At 46.4% G+C, this 15,071-nt stretch overlaps 2 protein-coding genes across 14 annotated transcripts in view; one reads left to right on the top strand and one right to left on the bottom strand.

Annotated features, from left to right (window-relative positions):
• LOC143986539 (NACHT, LRR and PYD domains-containing protein 3-like) overlaps nucleotides 1–15,071 on the top strand; it is a 535,368-nt gene that overhangs the window by 399,569 nt on the left and 120,728 nt on the right. The window lies entirely within an intron of this gene.
• LOC143986537 (NACHT, LRR and PYD domains-containing protein 3-like) overlaps nucleotides 1–15,071 on the bottom strand; it is a 177,532-nt gene that overhangs the window by 64,845 nt on the left and 97,616 nt on the right. The window lies entirely within an intron of this gene.

Genomic DNA, 15,071 nt, shown 5'->3' with positions numbered 1-15,071 from the left:
GGAGAATAAACTCATTAAAGATGATAATATTCCCTAAGATCTTATATAGGTTTCAGATGCTCCCAATACCTTTGTCCAATGTTTACTTGTCAAAATTAAAAACCATCCTAATGAAATTTGTGTGGAAAAACAAAAAAGCGAGGGTGGCCTTCGCGACACTTCGAATACCAAAGAATAGGGGTGGAGTAGCAATGCCAGACGCGCAGACTTATTATGAAGCAGTGGTAGTGTCTAGAGTGAGTGAATGGAGCATAAGGGATAACACAGAGAAAAGATGGGTTAGATTGGAACACGAATTATGTAGAGCACAATTGGAGAAGCAAATTTGGAGTCCCCCACACGAGAGAAGTCTATTTTTGGAAGGGAATAATATTACACGAAATACTTTGCGGATATGGGACAAGATATATAGGCAATTTAATGGGAAATACAATTCACCACTTATAGCATTAAAGAACAATAATTTCTTTTTACCAGGGTGTCAGGAGATAGGAGGGAATTGGGTTAAGAAGGAGGTACAATTAAAAGATATAATGAAAAGGGAGGGGTTAGCACCATATCACGAGTTGGCACAAAAAAAAGAGATGATGATAATTGATGAGTGGAGGTACGCACAGCTTTCGAGTTTTATTAAAAAACTCCCCCCACGGATAAGAACAGCGGATGACTTAACTCCTTTGGAACAGCTATGTATATTAAAGACGTCAAAGAAAACTGTTTCGAGATGGTATGGAACGCTGTTGGAGGGAGTAGAGCTGGGGGTACCTGCGTACATCAAAAAATGAGAGAGGGAATTGGGAACACAATTAGATAACACAATATTAAGAAAAATACTTAAATTAGTACACAGCTCGGCGGTAGACGCTAAAACGGCGGAAATGAGCTTTAAATGTTTGACGAGATGGTACTACACCCCAGAGAAGAAAAGCAAATTTCAGCGGGATAGTGCCAGGGAATGTTGGCAGGGATGCAGAGAGTTGGGCACGATGACACATCTGTGGTGGAGTTGTCCAAAAATAAAAACATATTGGAACCAAATTCTTGCCCTCATTAAAGAGATTACAAACAAAGAGGTGAATGCCGATCCCTGGGTAGTGCTATTCCATGGGACAAGAACTGGGCTCAGACAATATAAGGAGTCGGTGGTTCCCCCATCTGCTGAATGCAGGTAAAAAATTAATACCGAAAAAATGGCAAGAGAAGGAGGCCCCGTCAATGTGGGAATGGGTGGATACGGTAGAAAAGACCTATAAGATGGAGTGTTTGAGAGGTAGCTTGGAAGAGAGGAACATTACACCAATCACAGAGAAATGGAAGTGTTGGTCAGATTTTAGGAAGAAATGGCTCATCTCAGAGGGGTTGAGGAGACCCTAAAATGGGTACAGATAAGATACAATAAGGTACAAATTAGATATAAACTAAAGCACATACAGGAAAAACAGGTAAAGGTGGTCCACAGGCAGGTAGGAGGGGGGTCGAGGCAAGAGAAAAAAAAAAAAAAAAGAACCTTCATCCCGGCATTCATATGATTGGTATATCGGGGGTCACAAAGGAATATTACCCTGTTTAGGGCCACAATGTATACAGGCTTGAACTTTTAGGTGTCACCTCCACAAATCTATTCCATTCATAGCCAAGACTGGTACTAATCAGCACCAAAGTATCAGCCAGTAAGATGTCTATAGAGAGGTCAGGTGATAAAAAGGAGACCCCAAAATGGAAGCCGTGTGGTCAGCAGAGACCTCCATTCACTAATAAGATGCTTCCAAGAGGATTCTTCAGGAAGGTCGGAATTTATTCATCATAAAAACAGGTTAAAACACAAACAACACATTGTGTGGCTCTTTAGTGGCCACTTTGTCAGGAAAGGTGTACAGGACACTTTAATGGGTGGGATCTGTGTGTGTCCTTCAGACCAGACTATACTGTACAGTATACGGATATGTCCGGTTTTCCTGATATTAAATGATAATTATTGATATGAATTCTGAAGGAGATATGAAGAATAATCTTCTGATGAAGCACAGGCTACAAATGTTATAAAACTAAAGACTCTGAGAGTCGGCTGTGAAAGGAAAGTTTACATTCAGAGCAATGAGTTACAAGGACACATTTAATCCAGCAGACAATGTGTTATAATGGTCCTCACACAACACCGGTATAAAGAGGATTTATTTTTATATTAGATATTTATTAGATATTTTTACAAGTCCAGCAAAAGAAATACAAAAGAATCTGGCAACGAAGAGTGACATAAGAAGAAAGGGGCTGATTTACGAAAGCCGTGCACCATCAGTAGAGGCGGATGACGAGACGCAATGCATATTCTCCTATTTACAAAATGTTGCACCGGGAACAGAGCGCTAATCCCCATTTACTATAGTGATCTTGGCACACAGCATAATGCAATCTGTGCACCACTATGGACATGGCACACGGCATCTTCAATATTAACAGACGATGGAGGTGCAAATATTATGGGGTGATGTGAGGAAGTTTAGTAACAACTGCCCAAAATAGAATGAGAAATTAATTTCAGAGAAAGCCTGCTGTGCCTGCAAGTATGTTTAGAACTGCGTGAGATCAATGTGCATGCGCAAGCGGCTCTTGTGCACATTCAAATGTGTTTGTTCACTGCGTGGCCAAAATGTTAGTAAAAGTCAAACCTCACAAATGAAATTGCGTGGGTTGAACGGGCGCACCTCTAAACTTGACAATTTTCTTGTTTACGCCGCTTTACCTTTATGTATTTTTTAATGATATTTGCACACAGGTCATGTTAGTGTGTTATGCTGCCAACATGTGACATGCAGTTTACTTATAGTCAATAATTAATGAATTTATTTATTCATTTATAATTATTTATTCACTTTTTGAATATAATCAACTGTTATTAATCACTATATTAATTTAATCATATTTCATTTTTGAGCATTTATCACAATTTTGATTGTATATGAATTGTTCTAGCTGATTTCACTTAATCTATTGGAATTATCTGATTCATTTTCATTTCCTTGCACAAACAGTAATAGCCTCAGTAATAGCCTCAGTGGGGGTAGGTAGCGCAGCATTGTATTTTGGATGTGTATCACATCCTGGTAGCTGCAGCTGTAACTGGGTTTTTGTTTTTTTAATCTTTTAGATTAGGAGCGCAGTCATTTGTTTCTCTTATGTGACATGCACCTTGTTAAAATCATGTAAAAAGACTCTCGCTCCTCTAGCTGCTCCTAAAAGGGCACTTAACCTTTGCCCTCTAATGACTTGTACACACGGTTGGACATTCCGACCACAAAATCCATTGGATCTTGTCCAAAACTTGTGTTGCTACACGCGGTCGGACAAAGTTGTCGGCAAGAATGCAGTGACGTAAACCACGTACTACGAGACTAGAAAAGGGAAGTTTAGCACCATGTCCGGCACCCTTTGGGCTCCTTCTGCTGATCTCATGTTTATGGGGTGTTAGTAGAAGTTTGGTGACAGACGATTCATGCTTTTCAGACTTGTGCTTCAGATCATTACTGCTCTTCAGTTTGTGCTTGTCGGTGCGTATCTGCTTATAAGTGCGTGTAGTCAGTTTGCATTTGTTGGTCATTGCAGACTATATCTTGGTATAGTATGCTTTGATTTTCAGTGCTTATTGTCTGCTCGTTTCTGGTTTTCAGTTCGTTTTTTCAGGCCTTGCTGTTTATCGGTGCTTTCTGTTGTCTGGTCTGAACAGCCGACCGCTTTGAAGCCATGTTTCGTGCACGTACTCGTCGTAGAGTTTGTGCTGTGCAGGGGCTTGGTGTTGGGCTTTTAGCTTTGACACAAGCCCAGTCCATGAACAGGGCGAGGAGGAGTTCATGGAACAAGAATTGGTTGCTCCAGCGTGACCAATTCTTGCACATGCTTTTTCTTCATGAGATCCGGGAGAATAATCCTGATGATTTCAGGAATTATCTCAGGATGACGGACCCCGTTTTTCACTGTCTGTTGGCTTTGCTGACCCCTTATATCAGCAGGCAGGATACCGGCATGAGGCAAGCCATCACTCTGGAGCAGAGGCCACGTTGCCACGTTGCAGTACTTGACGACTGGGATAAGTCTTCAGGACCTCAAGTTCTTGACAGGCATCTCCCCCCAGGCTCTGGGTATCATTTTTCCAGAGACCTGTTCTGCCGTTATTCAGGTCCTGCAGAAGGACTATATGAAGGTAAGTTTTCTCCTTTAACATCACATTCTATGTATTTAATGTTTGCTAATGTTTTGTATTTCTTTCATTGTTCCCTAATTACCATGATTGCAATGTTGTGCCCCTTTGTCCTCATGCATGCTGGAAGCTTTTCAAGTTCCTTTTTTGTCCTACATGCATATTTGCCTTCACTAACCTCCCCAGCATGCTCTTCTGGGCCCATATACACCTATAGCATAGTCACTTAGCAATGTATTTTGTCAGCTCCATAGTAGTGTTTTCCCCTAAACACCCCCTAAAATCGGTATGTAGCACCGACACTAGACTAAGTGTGCACTATGCATGTGTAAATTTAATTTTCCAGAACTGTAACAGAGTTCTGGGGGTTAATTGTACAGGTTTTTACTTCGTCCTCTCGTTACTGTCATTACTGGTATGCTTAGTGCGCATCGGCTGTGTCTCCGCTATGTGCTCTCCCCACTGTGCCGAAAGAGAAGGTACGGGGAATAGACTAGAAAGAATGTCAGGGGTGAGAGGAGTTTCACGCATGCGCACTGTATATAAAACCTAACACTCGTGTGTTGTACGTAAGGCCGCATACACACGCGGGGACTGTTCGCCCAACTTTGTCCGCTGAACAGTGTTTCGGCGGACAGTCCGCTCGTGTGTGGGCTTCAGCGGACAGTTTCAGCGGACAGTCTGACGAACAAAGTTTTTCGGAAATTCCGTAAAACTGTCCGCTGAAACTTGGTTTGAGCGGACAGTCCGCCCGTGTGTACGCTTGTTCGTCAAACTAAGTTCCGCGCATGCTCAGAAAGGATTTACATGGCGAAGGTTGCATTGCAGTGTATAGGACGTCGTATTTCTAGTCCCGTCGTACGTGCCGTTCACGTCATCGCGCAAGTTTCAGCGGACTGTTCGTTCGTCGTGTGTGGCCAAGTCCGTCCATGCTAATTTTGAGCGGACTGTCCGCTCAAACTGTTTGACGAACAAAGTTGGGCGAACAGTCCCCGCGTGTGTACGGAGCAAGGAGTAGTGGAAGCACTGATCTTTCGAACGAAGGTAAAATTTTAACTTGGTACATCACTGGCCTATACCGCTTCTAGATTGAGGCCTGTATTGGGATAAGATTAGAAAAGTTTAGCTTGACATTAGGGTTTGTCTTGTGTTGTGTCTTGCAGAGAATATGGATCCCTTCAAGGAACCACATTTTTTTGGCATATTCATTGATATGCTCAGGGAGCTACCCTGCCTGTGGCAGATGAACCACCCCTTTTTTTAAGGACCTAAGAAAGAGGAAGGCAGCGCTGGAGAAACTGCTTGCTTTGGTGAAGATGATGGTCCCCACGGCAGACATCAGCTATGTGAAGGCCAAAATTGGTGACCTGAGGAGTACATATGTGAGGGTGCACAGGAAGGTCCAGGAGATCAGGAGATCCAGATGACATTTATGTCCCCAGGATGTTGTACTATGAGAGGCTGCATTTTCTGGCAGACCAGAGGGATCCCAGTCCAGCACTCTCCAGTCTTCTTTCAAGGCTTCCTTCACCCCCAGCTGAGGCTTTCAATGTCCAACCTGGGCCTTCCAGGCAGTAACATGTGGAGGACCCAGCTTGAGTCAGGTATAGCATTGTTCAACATATGTATTGTCGTACATTTAATGATGTTATTATTGATCAGTAAGTTCTGATTTAACAAAGTGTTTTACATATCAATAGACAGTAGGGACCAAAAATGATTGGGACAAGTATGAAAAATGCTGGGCTCAGAATGATAGTCTGTTCTATTTATTAACATTCAATTTGCAACAGTCATGAGCTGAAAATTGTGTGATTGATGAACAAAAAACTAAAACTATGTACCATTTTCATACACAGGAAGACCTCAGCTGGGAGGAGGCTGTGGTAAGTGGCAGCCAGGAGAGGGCAGTGTCAACTGGCAGGGGGCTGTGGCAAGTGGCAGCTGGGAGGGGGCTGCGGCAAGTGGCAGCCGGGAGGGGGCTGCGGCAAGTGGCAGCCGGGAGGGGGCTGCGGCAAGTGGCAGCCGGGAGGGGGCTGCGACAAGTGGCAGCCGGGAGGGGGCTGTGACAAGAGGTCAACCATCACTCTCCTCCTCCTCCACCTCCTTCCACAACTACAAGAGCAGAGCCACAGCCTGGAAGGAAGCCTGGAGGGAAATGTCTAAGGAAGACCAGAGAGTGATGGCCTGGGTTCAGTCTGGTCTGACAGAAGATGCAGCCTCTTGTAGGACCACAGCCTGGGGACATAGATGTCATCTGCTCTTCCTGATCTCTTAGACTTCTGGACCAGACTGTTCTCCCTTTGATATGGACTCCTTGACCAGTTTCTCCAGCGGTGCCTTTTCTGTTTATTTGATTATGACACCTAATAAACAAAAGTGTGGTACGGCAGGGCTGTGTGGATTGGTTGTGCCACATCTGGGAAAAATGGTTTATAAAAAGAGAAATCCCCTGGAGGTGGATTTTAAAGGCACATACAACTTGATTGGAAAACAATCAAAATATGTTATTACATAAAACAGACAAGAAAGTAATATACAATATACATAAATGGTATTTCTTGATCATACATCACGGGACACAGGAGCTTCATTACATAGTGGGTTATATAGGCACCTCTGGTGATTGGACACTGGTTGACCCAATTAAAGAGAATTCCTCCCCTATATAACCCCTCCCATTAGGGAGGCACCTCAGTTTTTTCGCCAGTGTCTGGTGGACGGTCACGTAAAACTTAGCTCTATGCGGGTCCCAGCGAGGGCCGAAGGGCTACATCAAACCGGATCCATACCTCGGGCCGATATTTGACTCCCAAGATGGTATGGTACCCGGGCCTCGTCTGCCGAAGAAACGAGGTTCTGCCTGTAAGTCCTCTCCATTGGAAGACTGGGCTCTGGGACAACCAGACTTGGGGTACTGTTGACTCAGGGCGCCCGAAAGTTTCTGGCAGAGCTTTTTACATGGCCCAGGTAGGAGGATCTTTTCGTAAGAACCCCAGATACGCCTGAAGGTTGGCTAACAATACCCACCGTGATGGGTGAAGGCTGGAATTGGTCTGAGATCAGCAATTCCTGCGGCGGGGACAGGTAAGGGAAGTCATCCTATATATTTTAATATATGAATGGATTTCTTCATTGTGAGTAGTTGTATGTCTTACCTGGTTTCCACCACTAGATGGAGTAAGAGCAGCCTGATGCACACTTACATGCCTTTCAAACAAACACACTCAGTGAATGCCTGGTTCTCCAGCTACTCACGTCTCCCTTACAGTTCCTGCCACAAGTTAAGGTAAAAAAGGGGTCCCATGCAGGTCCAGGGGTTCCACGTTGCTCCCTTTGGGTTCTCCTTCCCCCCCCCCGGATCCCGCGGTCCTCGTGCGCGCTCCCGGCTTAATGGAGGAGGGGGGGGGTGTGGTTGCCAGCTGTGCACGTTTAGTGTGCTCAATGCTATGGTGCAGGCGCCAAACGGCCGTTTTAAAAAGCCCAGAGCGTCAGGGGACTGTAACTGGACACACAGGACCTGTGGGCTGTAAGCTTCCGTGGGAATTGGATCCAGGCAAAACCTTAAGACACCTACTCGGCATCAGGTTGTGCAGTTAAGCATATATTGATTTATTGTGAGACTTTAAGCACAAACAAACTGATTGCATTTGTACTAGTACCTCTGCTTTGTAGCTTAGGACTATGTCTCCTCGTAAGAGGGTTTCAGGGGCAGGTAATAAAAGCAATTACCATCCCCCGCTGCAAAAGTGGAGCCTGCATCTCAAGACAAGTCAGTGCCCCTTTCAGGCTTTGCAGCCTCTCCTAATGTCGCAGCCCCGGTCTATGTCACTGAGGACTCCCTTAGGGCTACATTGGAGAGTTTTGAAGGGAGGATAATGAATTTTATTTCTGCCTCCCTAAAAGATAGCAAGAAAAGGGGTAGAGCCCCTCCCTCTGCTGAAATCCCTCTCTCGGACAGTTGTTCTGAAAATGAGGAGAGATCCCTATCTTTGGATAGGGATCATGAGCAGTCGGATCAGTCAGAGGAAGAGGAGTCAGTCCCCTCCTCCCAGGCACTCAGAAAGCAGGTGCAGTATTACACTGAATTGGTGCATACCATGTTCAGAATGCCGGCTGCTGAAGTCGCTACATCCTCTGTCTCTTCCCTGGGAGTCAGGAAAGCCCCACAGACTGCTTGTTCCTTCCCAATTCATCCTTTAATGGGTGACTTGATGTATGAGGACTGGGGACATCCCGATAAACTGTTTACTCCTCCCAAGAGGTTTTCCATGTATTATCCCGTGGAGGAAAGTTTCACCAAGAAATGGGGGGCCCCATCTGTCGATGCGGCTATCTCTTGTGTGAATAAAAACCTAACTTGTCCTTGGACAATGCGCAGGTATTTAAGGATCCAGCTGACAAAGGGCTGGAAACCTTGTTAAAAGCCTCCTTTTCCATGGCCGGCGCTGTGGTGCAACCTACAGTCGCAGCCGTGGGGTTGTGTCAGTTCCTTAAGGGACAGGTTAAACAGATGTTTGAACTCCTTCCCAATGAGGAAGTAGAGAAATATGCAGAGATGCCTCACATCTTATGTTTCATAATTGGTGCGATTTTGGATTCTGTCCAACAAGCATCACGTTTATCCCTCATGTTGGTACACATGCGTAGGGCTCTATGGCTAAAAAATTGGGCTGCTGAGATGTCATGCAAGAAGAGTAAACGTCCTTCATTCAGGCGTACTCTTTCTCCCGAAGCATCAAGCTCTAAACAGTGGCGACAGCCTTCCCAGCCCTCCTTGGCTAGAAAGCCTCAGGGCCGAGCCCAGGGACAGAGAAAGACTTGGGGGCGGAAGCCTGCCAAGCAGACCTCCAAGACCTCCTTGTGAAGGGGCGCCCCCGCTCGGCCGAGTGGGGGGAAGGCTCCTGCAGTTTGCAGGCGCCTGGCGGGAGGAGATTCAGGACAAATGGGTGATCTCTTCAGTATCTCTGGGCTACAGGCTAGAGTTTCAGGAGATTCCACCTTCTCGTTTTCTAAGGTCAAGGATCCCCAGGGATCCGATAAAGCAGACATCGCTATTTCTGGCCTTAGATCAATTACTATCCCAGGGTGTGATAGTAGAAGTGAGCCCGAAAGATCAGGGTTCAGGTTTTTATTCGAATCTCTTCACCGCTCCAAAACGGAAGTGTCAGACCTGTCTTGGATCTGAGAGACTTAAACCGGTTTCTACACATCCAGACCTTCCGGATGCAGTCAATACGCACTGTGGTCTCCTCCCTGCAAGGGGGAGAATTCATGGCATCAATAGATATCAAAGATGCATATCTCCATGTGCCAATATTTCCCGCACACCAGAGATTTCTGAGGTTCGCGGTAGAGCAGCGCCATTTTCAATTTGTGGCCCTGCCGTTCGGCCTAGCCACGGCCCCCCGAGTCTTCACGAAGATTCTAGACCCTCTCTTAGCAATCTTAAGAGTTCAGGGCATAGCCGTCATGGCTTACCTAGACGACTTGCTTCTCGTAGAGAGAACTGCAACGTGCCTAAGTCGCAGCGTCACCAAAACGCTAGAACATCTGGGCCGCCTAGGTTGGATTATAAACCTAGAAAAGTCGTCTTTACAACCGACCACCAGGTTGGATTACCTGGGTCTGATTATCGACACCGCTCAAGGCAGGGTGTTCCTTCCAAGGCCAAAGGCCTTGGCCATTGGAGACCTGGTGCGCCTGATTCTGGGCAGAAGATCTTCCTCCATTCGGTTGTGCATGAGACTGTTGGGAAAGATGGTCGCCTCATTCAAGGCCGTCCCATTCGCCCAGTTCCACTCAAGGCCCCTGCAAAGATGCATCCTTGCGATTTGGAACAGGAAGCCCCAATCCCTGGATCTTCCTATGCGTTTATCCCCTCGTGCACGCAAAAGTCTTGTCTGGTGGTTACAGACCCAAAATTTGCTGAAAGGCAAAACTTTTCTTCCCCTCTCATGGAAGATTGTCACTACGGATGCCAGCCTGACAGGCTGGGGAGCCGTGTTGCAGGGAACATGTTCGCAGGGAAAATGGTCTGCGACCAAAAGTCTGCTGCCCATAAATATCTTGGAGATTCGGGCAGTTTACATGGCACTCAGAGAGTGGTCTCACAGACTGCGAGGTTTCCCAGTTCGGATTCAGTCCGACAATGCCACAGCGGTGGCTTACATCAATCACCAGGGCGGTACCAGAAGTCTGGTGGCCCAAAAGGAGGTGAATCGCATACTTGTCCGGGCAGAAGAGCATGTTCCGTGCCTCTCTGCAGTCTTCATCCCAGGAGTGGAGAATTGGCAGGCGGATTATCTCAGCCGCCAGCAGTTGTGCCCAGGAGAATGGGCTCTGCACCCCGATGTGTTTCGAGACATATGTTACAAGTGGGGCACTCCAGACGTGGATCTGTTTGCGTCCAGATTCAACAGGAAACTGGACAACTTTGTGTCAAGGACAAGAGATGCACTTGCTCAGGGGTCAGATGCTCTGACGGTTCCCTGGGATCAGTACAATCTGATCTATGCCTTCCCCCCGAACCCGCTGTTATCGAGGTTCCTGGGAAGGGTCAAGAGGGAGACGAAGTCGGTCCTTCTAGTGGCCTCAGCTTGGCCCAGGCGACCATGGTTCATAGAAATCATGAAGTTGGTAGTGGGCAGGCCATGGACCCTCCCTCTCCGGCCAGATCTGCTCTCACAGGGTCCAATTTACCATCCTGCTTTACGCAGTCTGAATTTGATGGTCTGGCTGCTGAGACCCACATTTTGAGAGGCCGTGGTCTTTCGGGGCCAGTCCTTTCCACTCTGGTCAATGCCAGAAAGCCGGCCTCCAGGCGTATCTATTACAAGATCTGGAGGACATATGTTTCCTGGTGTGAACCCAGGAGATGGCATCCTAGAAGGTATGTCATTAGCAGAATCTTGGCCTTTCTCCAATCAGGCCTAGAAATGAATTTGGCCATAAGCACCATCAAGGTGCAGATTTCGGCCCTATCGGTCTTTTTTCAAAGACCGCTTGCATCACATTCCCTAGTACGGGCTTTTATCCAGGGGGCTATGCGGCTAAAACCGCCAGTCAAACCTCCGGTATGCCCTTGGGATCTGAATTTGGTTCTCTCGGCCTTAGAAGCCCATCCATTTGAACCTCTGCATCTGGCTTCTTTAGCTCTCTTGACAAAGAAGCTGGTTTTCCTAGTAGCCATATCCACGGCTAGAAGGGTATCGGAATTGGCAGCTCTTTCCTGTAAAGAGCCCTATTTAATTATCCATAAGGACCGAGTGGTTATGCGTCCCAACAGGTCCTTTCTACCTAAGGTAGTTTCAGGTTTCCACCTGAATCAGGATGTAATCCTACCATCCTTTTTTCCTCAGTCCACAGAGGAAGAATCCTTACACACTTTAGATGTGGTTAGAGTAATCAGTCTTTATCTTCAAGCAACTGCTCAGATAAGAAAAACTGACTGTTTATTTATTTCTGCCAGAAGGCCCTAGAAGGGGTCAGGCAGCGTCAAGGTCCACTCTCTCAAGGTGGATCAGACAGGTTATTTCTCAGGCCTATGACTTAAAGGGGAAGATTCCTCCTTTCAGGTGAAAGCGCACTCTACTAGGGCTGTAAGTGCTTCTTGGGCAGTGCATCACCAGGCCTCCCTGGCTCAGATCTGTAAGGCTGCGACTTGGTCATCAGTCCACACATTCACCAGATTCCATCAGGTGGATGTCAGAGGGCAAGAGGATATCGCCTTCGGGCGCAGTGTACTGCAGGCTGCAGTTTAGGTCCTCAGGTCCCTGGCGGTCTATGTTTATGATCTGTGTCTCCCTCCCCTCAACCTGAGCATTGCTATGGGACATCCCACTATGTAATGAAGCTCCTGTGTCCCGTGATGTATGATCAAGAAAATAGGATTTTTATATACAGCTTACCTGTAAAATCCTTTTCTTGAGAGTACATCACGGGACACAGGGCTCCCGCCCCTCTTGGGTTTTACGTGGTTGCTTATTGCTTTGCTACAAAACTGAGGTGCCTCCCTAATGGGAGGGGTTATATAGGGGAGGAATTCTCTTTAATTGGGTCAACCAGTGTCCAATCACCAGAGGTGCCTATATAACCCACTATGTAATGAAGCTCCTGTGTCCCGTGATGTACTCTCAAGAAAAGGATTTTACAGGTAAGCTGTATATAAAAATCCTATTATCTCTGGGTACAGTTATAGAGACACTGTTGATAACAATCTGAACCACACAAGTTTATATATAATCCATGTAGGTATAGTCAGCCTACGCGTTTCGGAGCTTAATAAAACATCTCCTTCTTCAGGGGTGTAGATACAACATTAACATGGAATCTATTGAATAACGGAGGACAAGATGTTAGAGCCAGGAGATAACCAAACAAGTACAATAGTAAGGGTAAAAACAATAGATTGCAAAAAAGGATTACAAATAATACTCACAGAACTTGTAGCAGTGTCAAAAATATCCCAGAATAATTGTTAATTAAAAACAAGAAACAGTAGGTGACCTTGTATGAGTAGTTAATTTTGCCAGTGTTCAAGGCACACGAAGAGAGGTAGAGGGAAAGGGCAGGTGGCATTGCACAGTGCAGGTGTACCAGAGACCTTCTGTATGTTGTAAAGGCCAAAAGGAAGTCCAAAAAACAGGAAATCCAAAAGGGGGCCACCCTGGAGAACCCCTAAAAAGGGAAAATAACAGGGAAAAATAGCAAACAAGGAGCCACTTAGAAGGGAAACACTGGGGCTGAAAATAAAATGCCGGGTCAAAGAACAGAGGAAGGAAAAAAAAATATAATGTATATATATATATTTTTGATTTTTTAGTGCAGAGTACACTGGGTACGGAAGTGTAAATAAGTAGATAAATGCACCAATATATGATATATATTGTAATGTGCACAGGAAATATATATTGAAAAAAAGTATGAAAAAATGATAAATTATTATAATACTTGCACGTATGTACCCCTCCATGTTTGCACAAGCATATATATATGTTTAACAGTAAAATAAAGATACTGGATAGAGATGGACGAACTTCCAACGGGACGTTTCGCGAACGCGACCGAATGTTTGAGAACCGCAAAGTTCGCGGCGGGCCCCATTGACTTCAATGGAGGCGAACTTTAAAAACCTACAGGTCATATTTTAAGCCACAAAATACTTACTAGCTGTGCACACATAGTCCCACTACATGGCCACTGACATAACACATGTATGAAGTGAATCTGGGATCAACAACTACAAGCATTCTTTTTTTATCTGTGAAATTTTGACAATTCAGAACTCAGGAGCGCATGGAGGTCATGGAGGAGGTCAGGGTAGGCTATGAAGAGGGTGCAGGAGATGATCACCAGCACTGTGATAGAGTACACTGGCACCAACACCGTGATAGAGTGCACTGACACCAGCACCGTGAGAGCACTGACCAGCACCGCGATAGAGTGCGCTGACACCAGCACCGTCATAAAGTCCGCTGACACCAGCACCGTGATAGAGTGCGCTGACACCAGCACCGTGATAGAGTGCGCTGACACCAGCACCGTGATAGAGTGCGCTGACACCAGCACCGTGAGAGCACTGACACCAGCACCATGAGAGCACTGACACCAGCACCGTGAGAGCACTGACACCAGCACCGTGAGAGCACTGACACCAGCACCATGATATAGAGCACTGACACCAGCACAGTGATATAGAGCTACCCCAGCACATTGATATAGAGCACTGACACCAGCACCGTGATAGAGTGCACTGACACCAGCACCGTGATAGAGTGCACTGACACCAGCACCGTGATCTAGAGCACTGACACCAGCACTGTGATAGAGTACACTGACACCAGCAACGTGATATAGAGCACTGACAGCAGCACTGATACCAGCAACTCACGGCTGGGCCCCAAAAATATGACACCGCTCAACCTCTTCAAACAGGAGGGTACGGGCATATAGTACAGTGTGCTTTTTTTGTACAAGGAAGTGAGCCAAATGTAGAAAAAAGGTCTGTGTGCTCGATTAAATAAATCGTTTATAGAGATATACATGGTCTACTGGTCACATGTGTTGAATTCCTCCGATATCCATGCCTCATTAATTTTTAGAAATGTGAGGTAGTCAACACTGTCGTGAGCTAGGCGAATGCGCTTATCGGTCACGATCCCCCCTGCTGAGGTGAACGTCCTTTCGTACAGGACACTGTACGAGGGGCAAGCCAACAGTTCCATTGCAAATTGGGCAAGCTCTAGCCAGAGGTCAAGCCTGCCAACCCAATAGTCCAGGGGTTCATCACTCCGCAGAGCGTCCACATCACCTGTTAACCCGATGTAGTCGGACACCTGTCGGTCTAGGCGTTCCCTGATGCTGGATCCGGATGAGACCTGTCGATGGGTCGGCTGAAAGAATGACCTCATATCAGAAGTCACCAACACATCTTTAAACTGCCCTCTTCTTGCAGGCGCTGTTGGATTGGTACCCGCAACTCTTTCTCTGGGAGTGGGAATTGCTCCTCTGCCAGCGCACGCAAAAGCAGAATGCAGCATTTCTCGAAGCAAGGCCTGGAAGTTCTCCATTCTGACAGCCCTTTGTGACGGTGGTAACATTTCCACCATTTTGAGTTTGTACCGGGGGTCTAAGTATGTTGCCACCCAGTACTGGTACTTGACCTTTATGCTTTTTATACGAAGGCCCCCATTTGCACTAAACTGGAAGCGGTGTGGTGGCCTGGCTCCTGCACATCGTCCAGGATAATGTCGTCCTCCTCGTTCTCCTCTCCCCATCCACGCACAACAACAGGGATCCCAGAAAGGTTTAAAGCATGCTCTTTTTGCTCCTACTCATCCGCCCCGGCACCATCCTCCTCTGACTCCTCTTCAGACTC

The sequence above is a fragment of the Lithobates pipiens genome, unplaced genomic scaffold (assembly GCF_037356315.1).
Source record: "Lithobates pipiens isolate NorthernLeopardFrog02 unplaced genomic scaffold, aLitPip1_a1.2 Scaffold_167, whole genome shotgun sequence".
NCBI classification, from domain to species: domain Eukaryota; kingdom Metazoa; phylum Chordata; class Amphibia; order Anura; family Ranidae; genus Lithobates; species Lithobates pipiens.
This window is presented reverse-complemented; position numbering and strand designations above follow the sequence as displayed.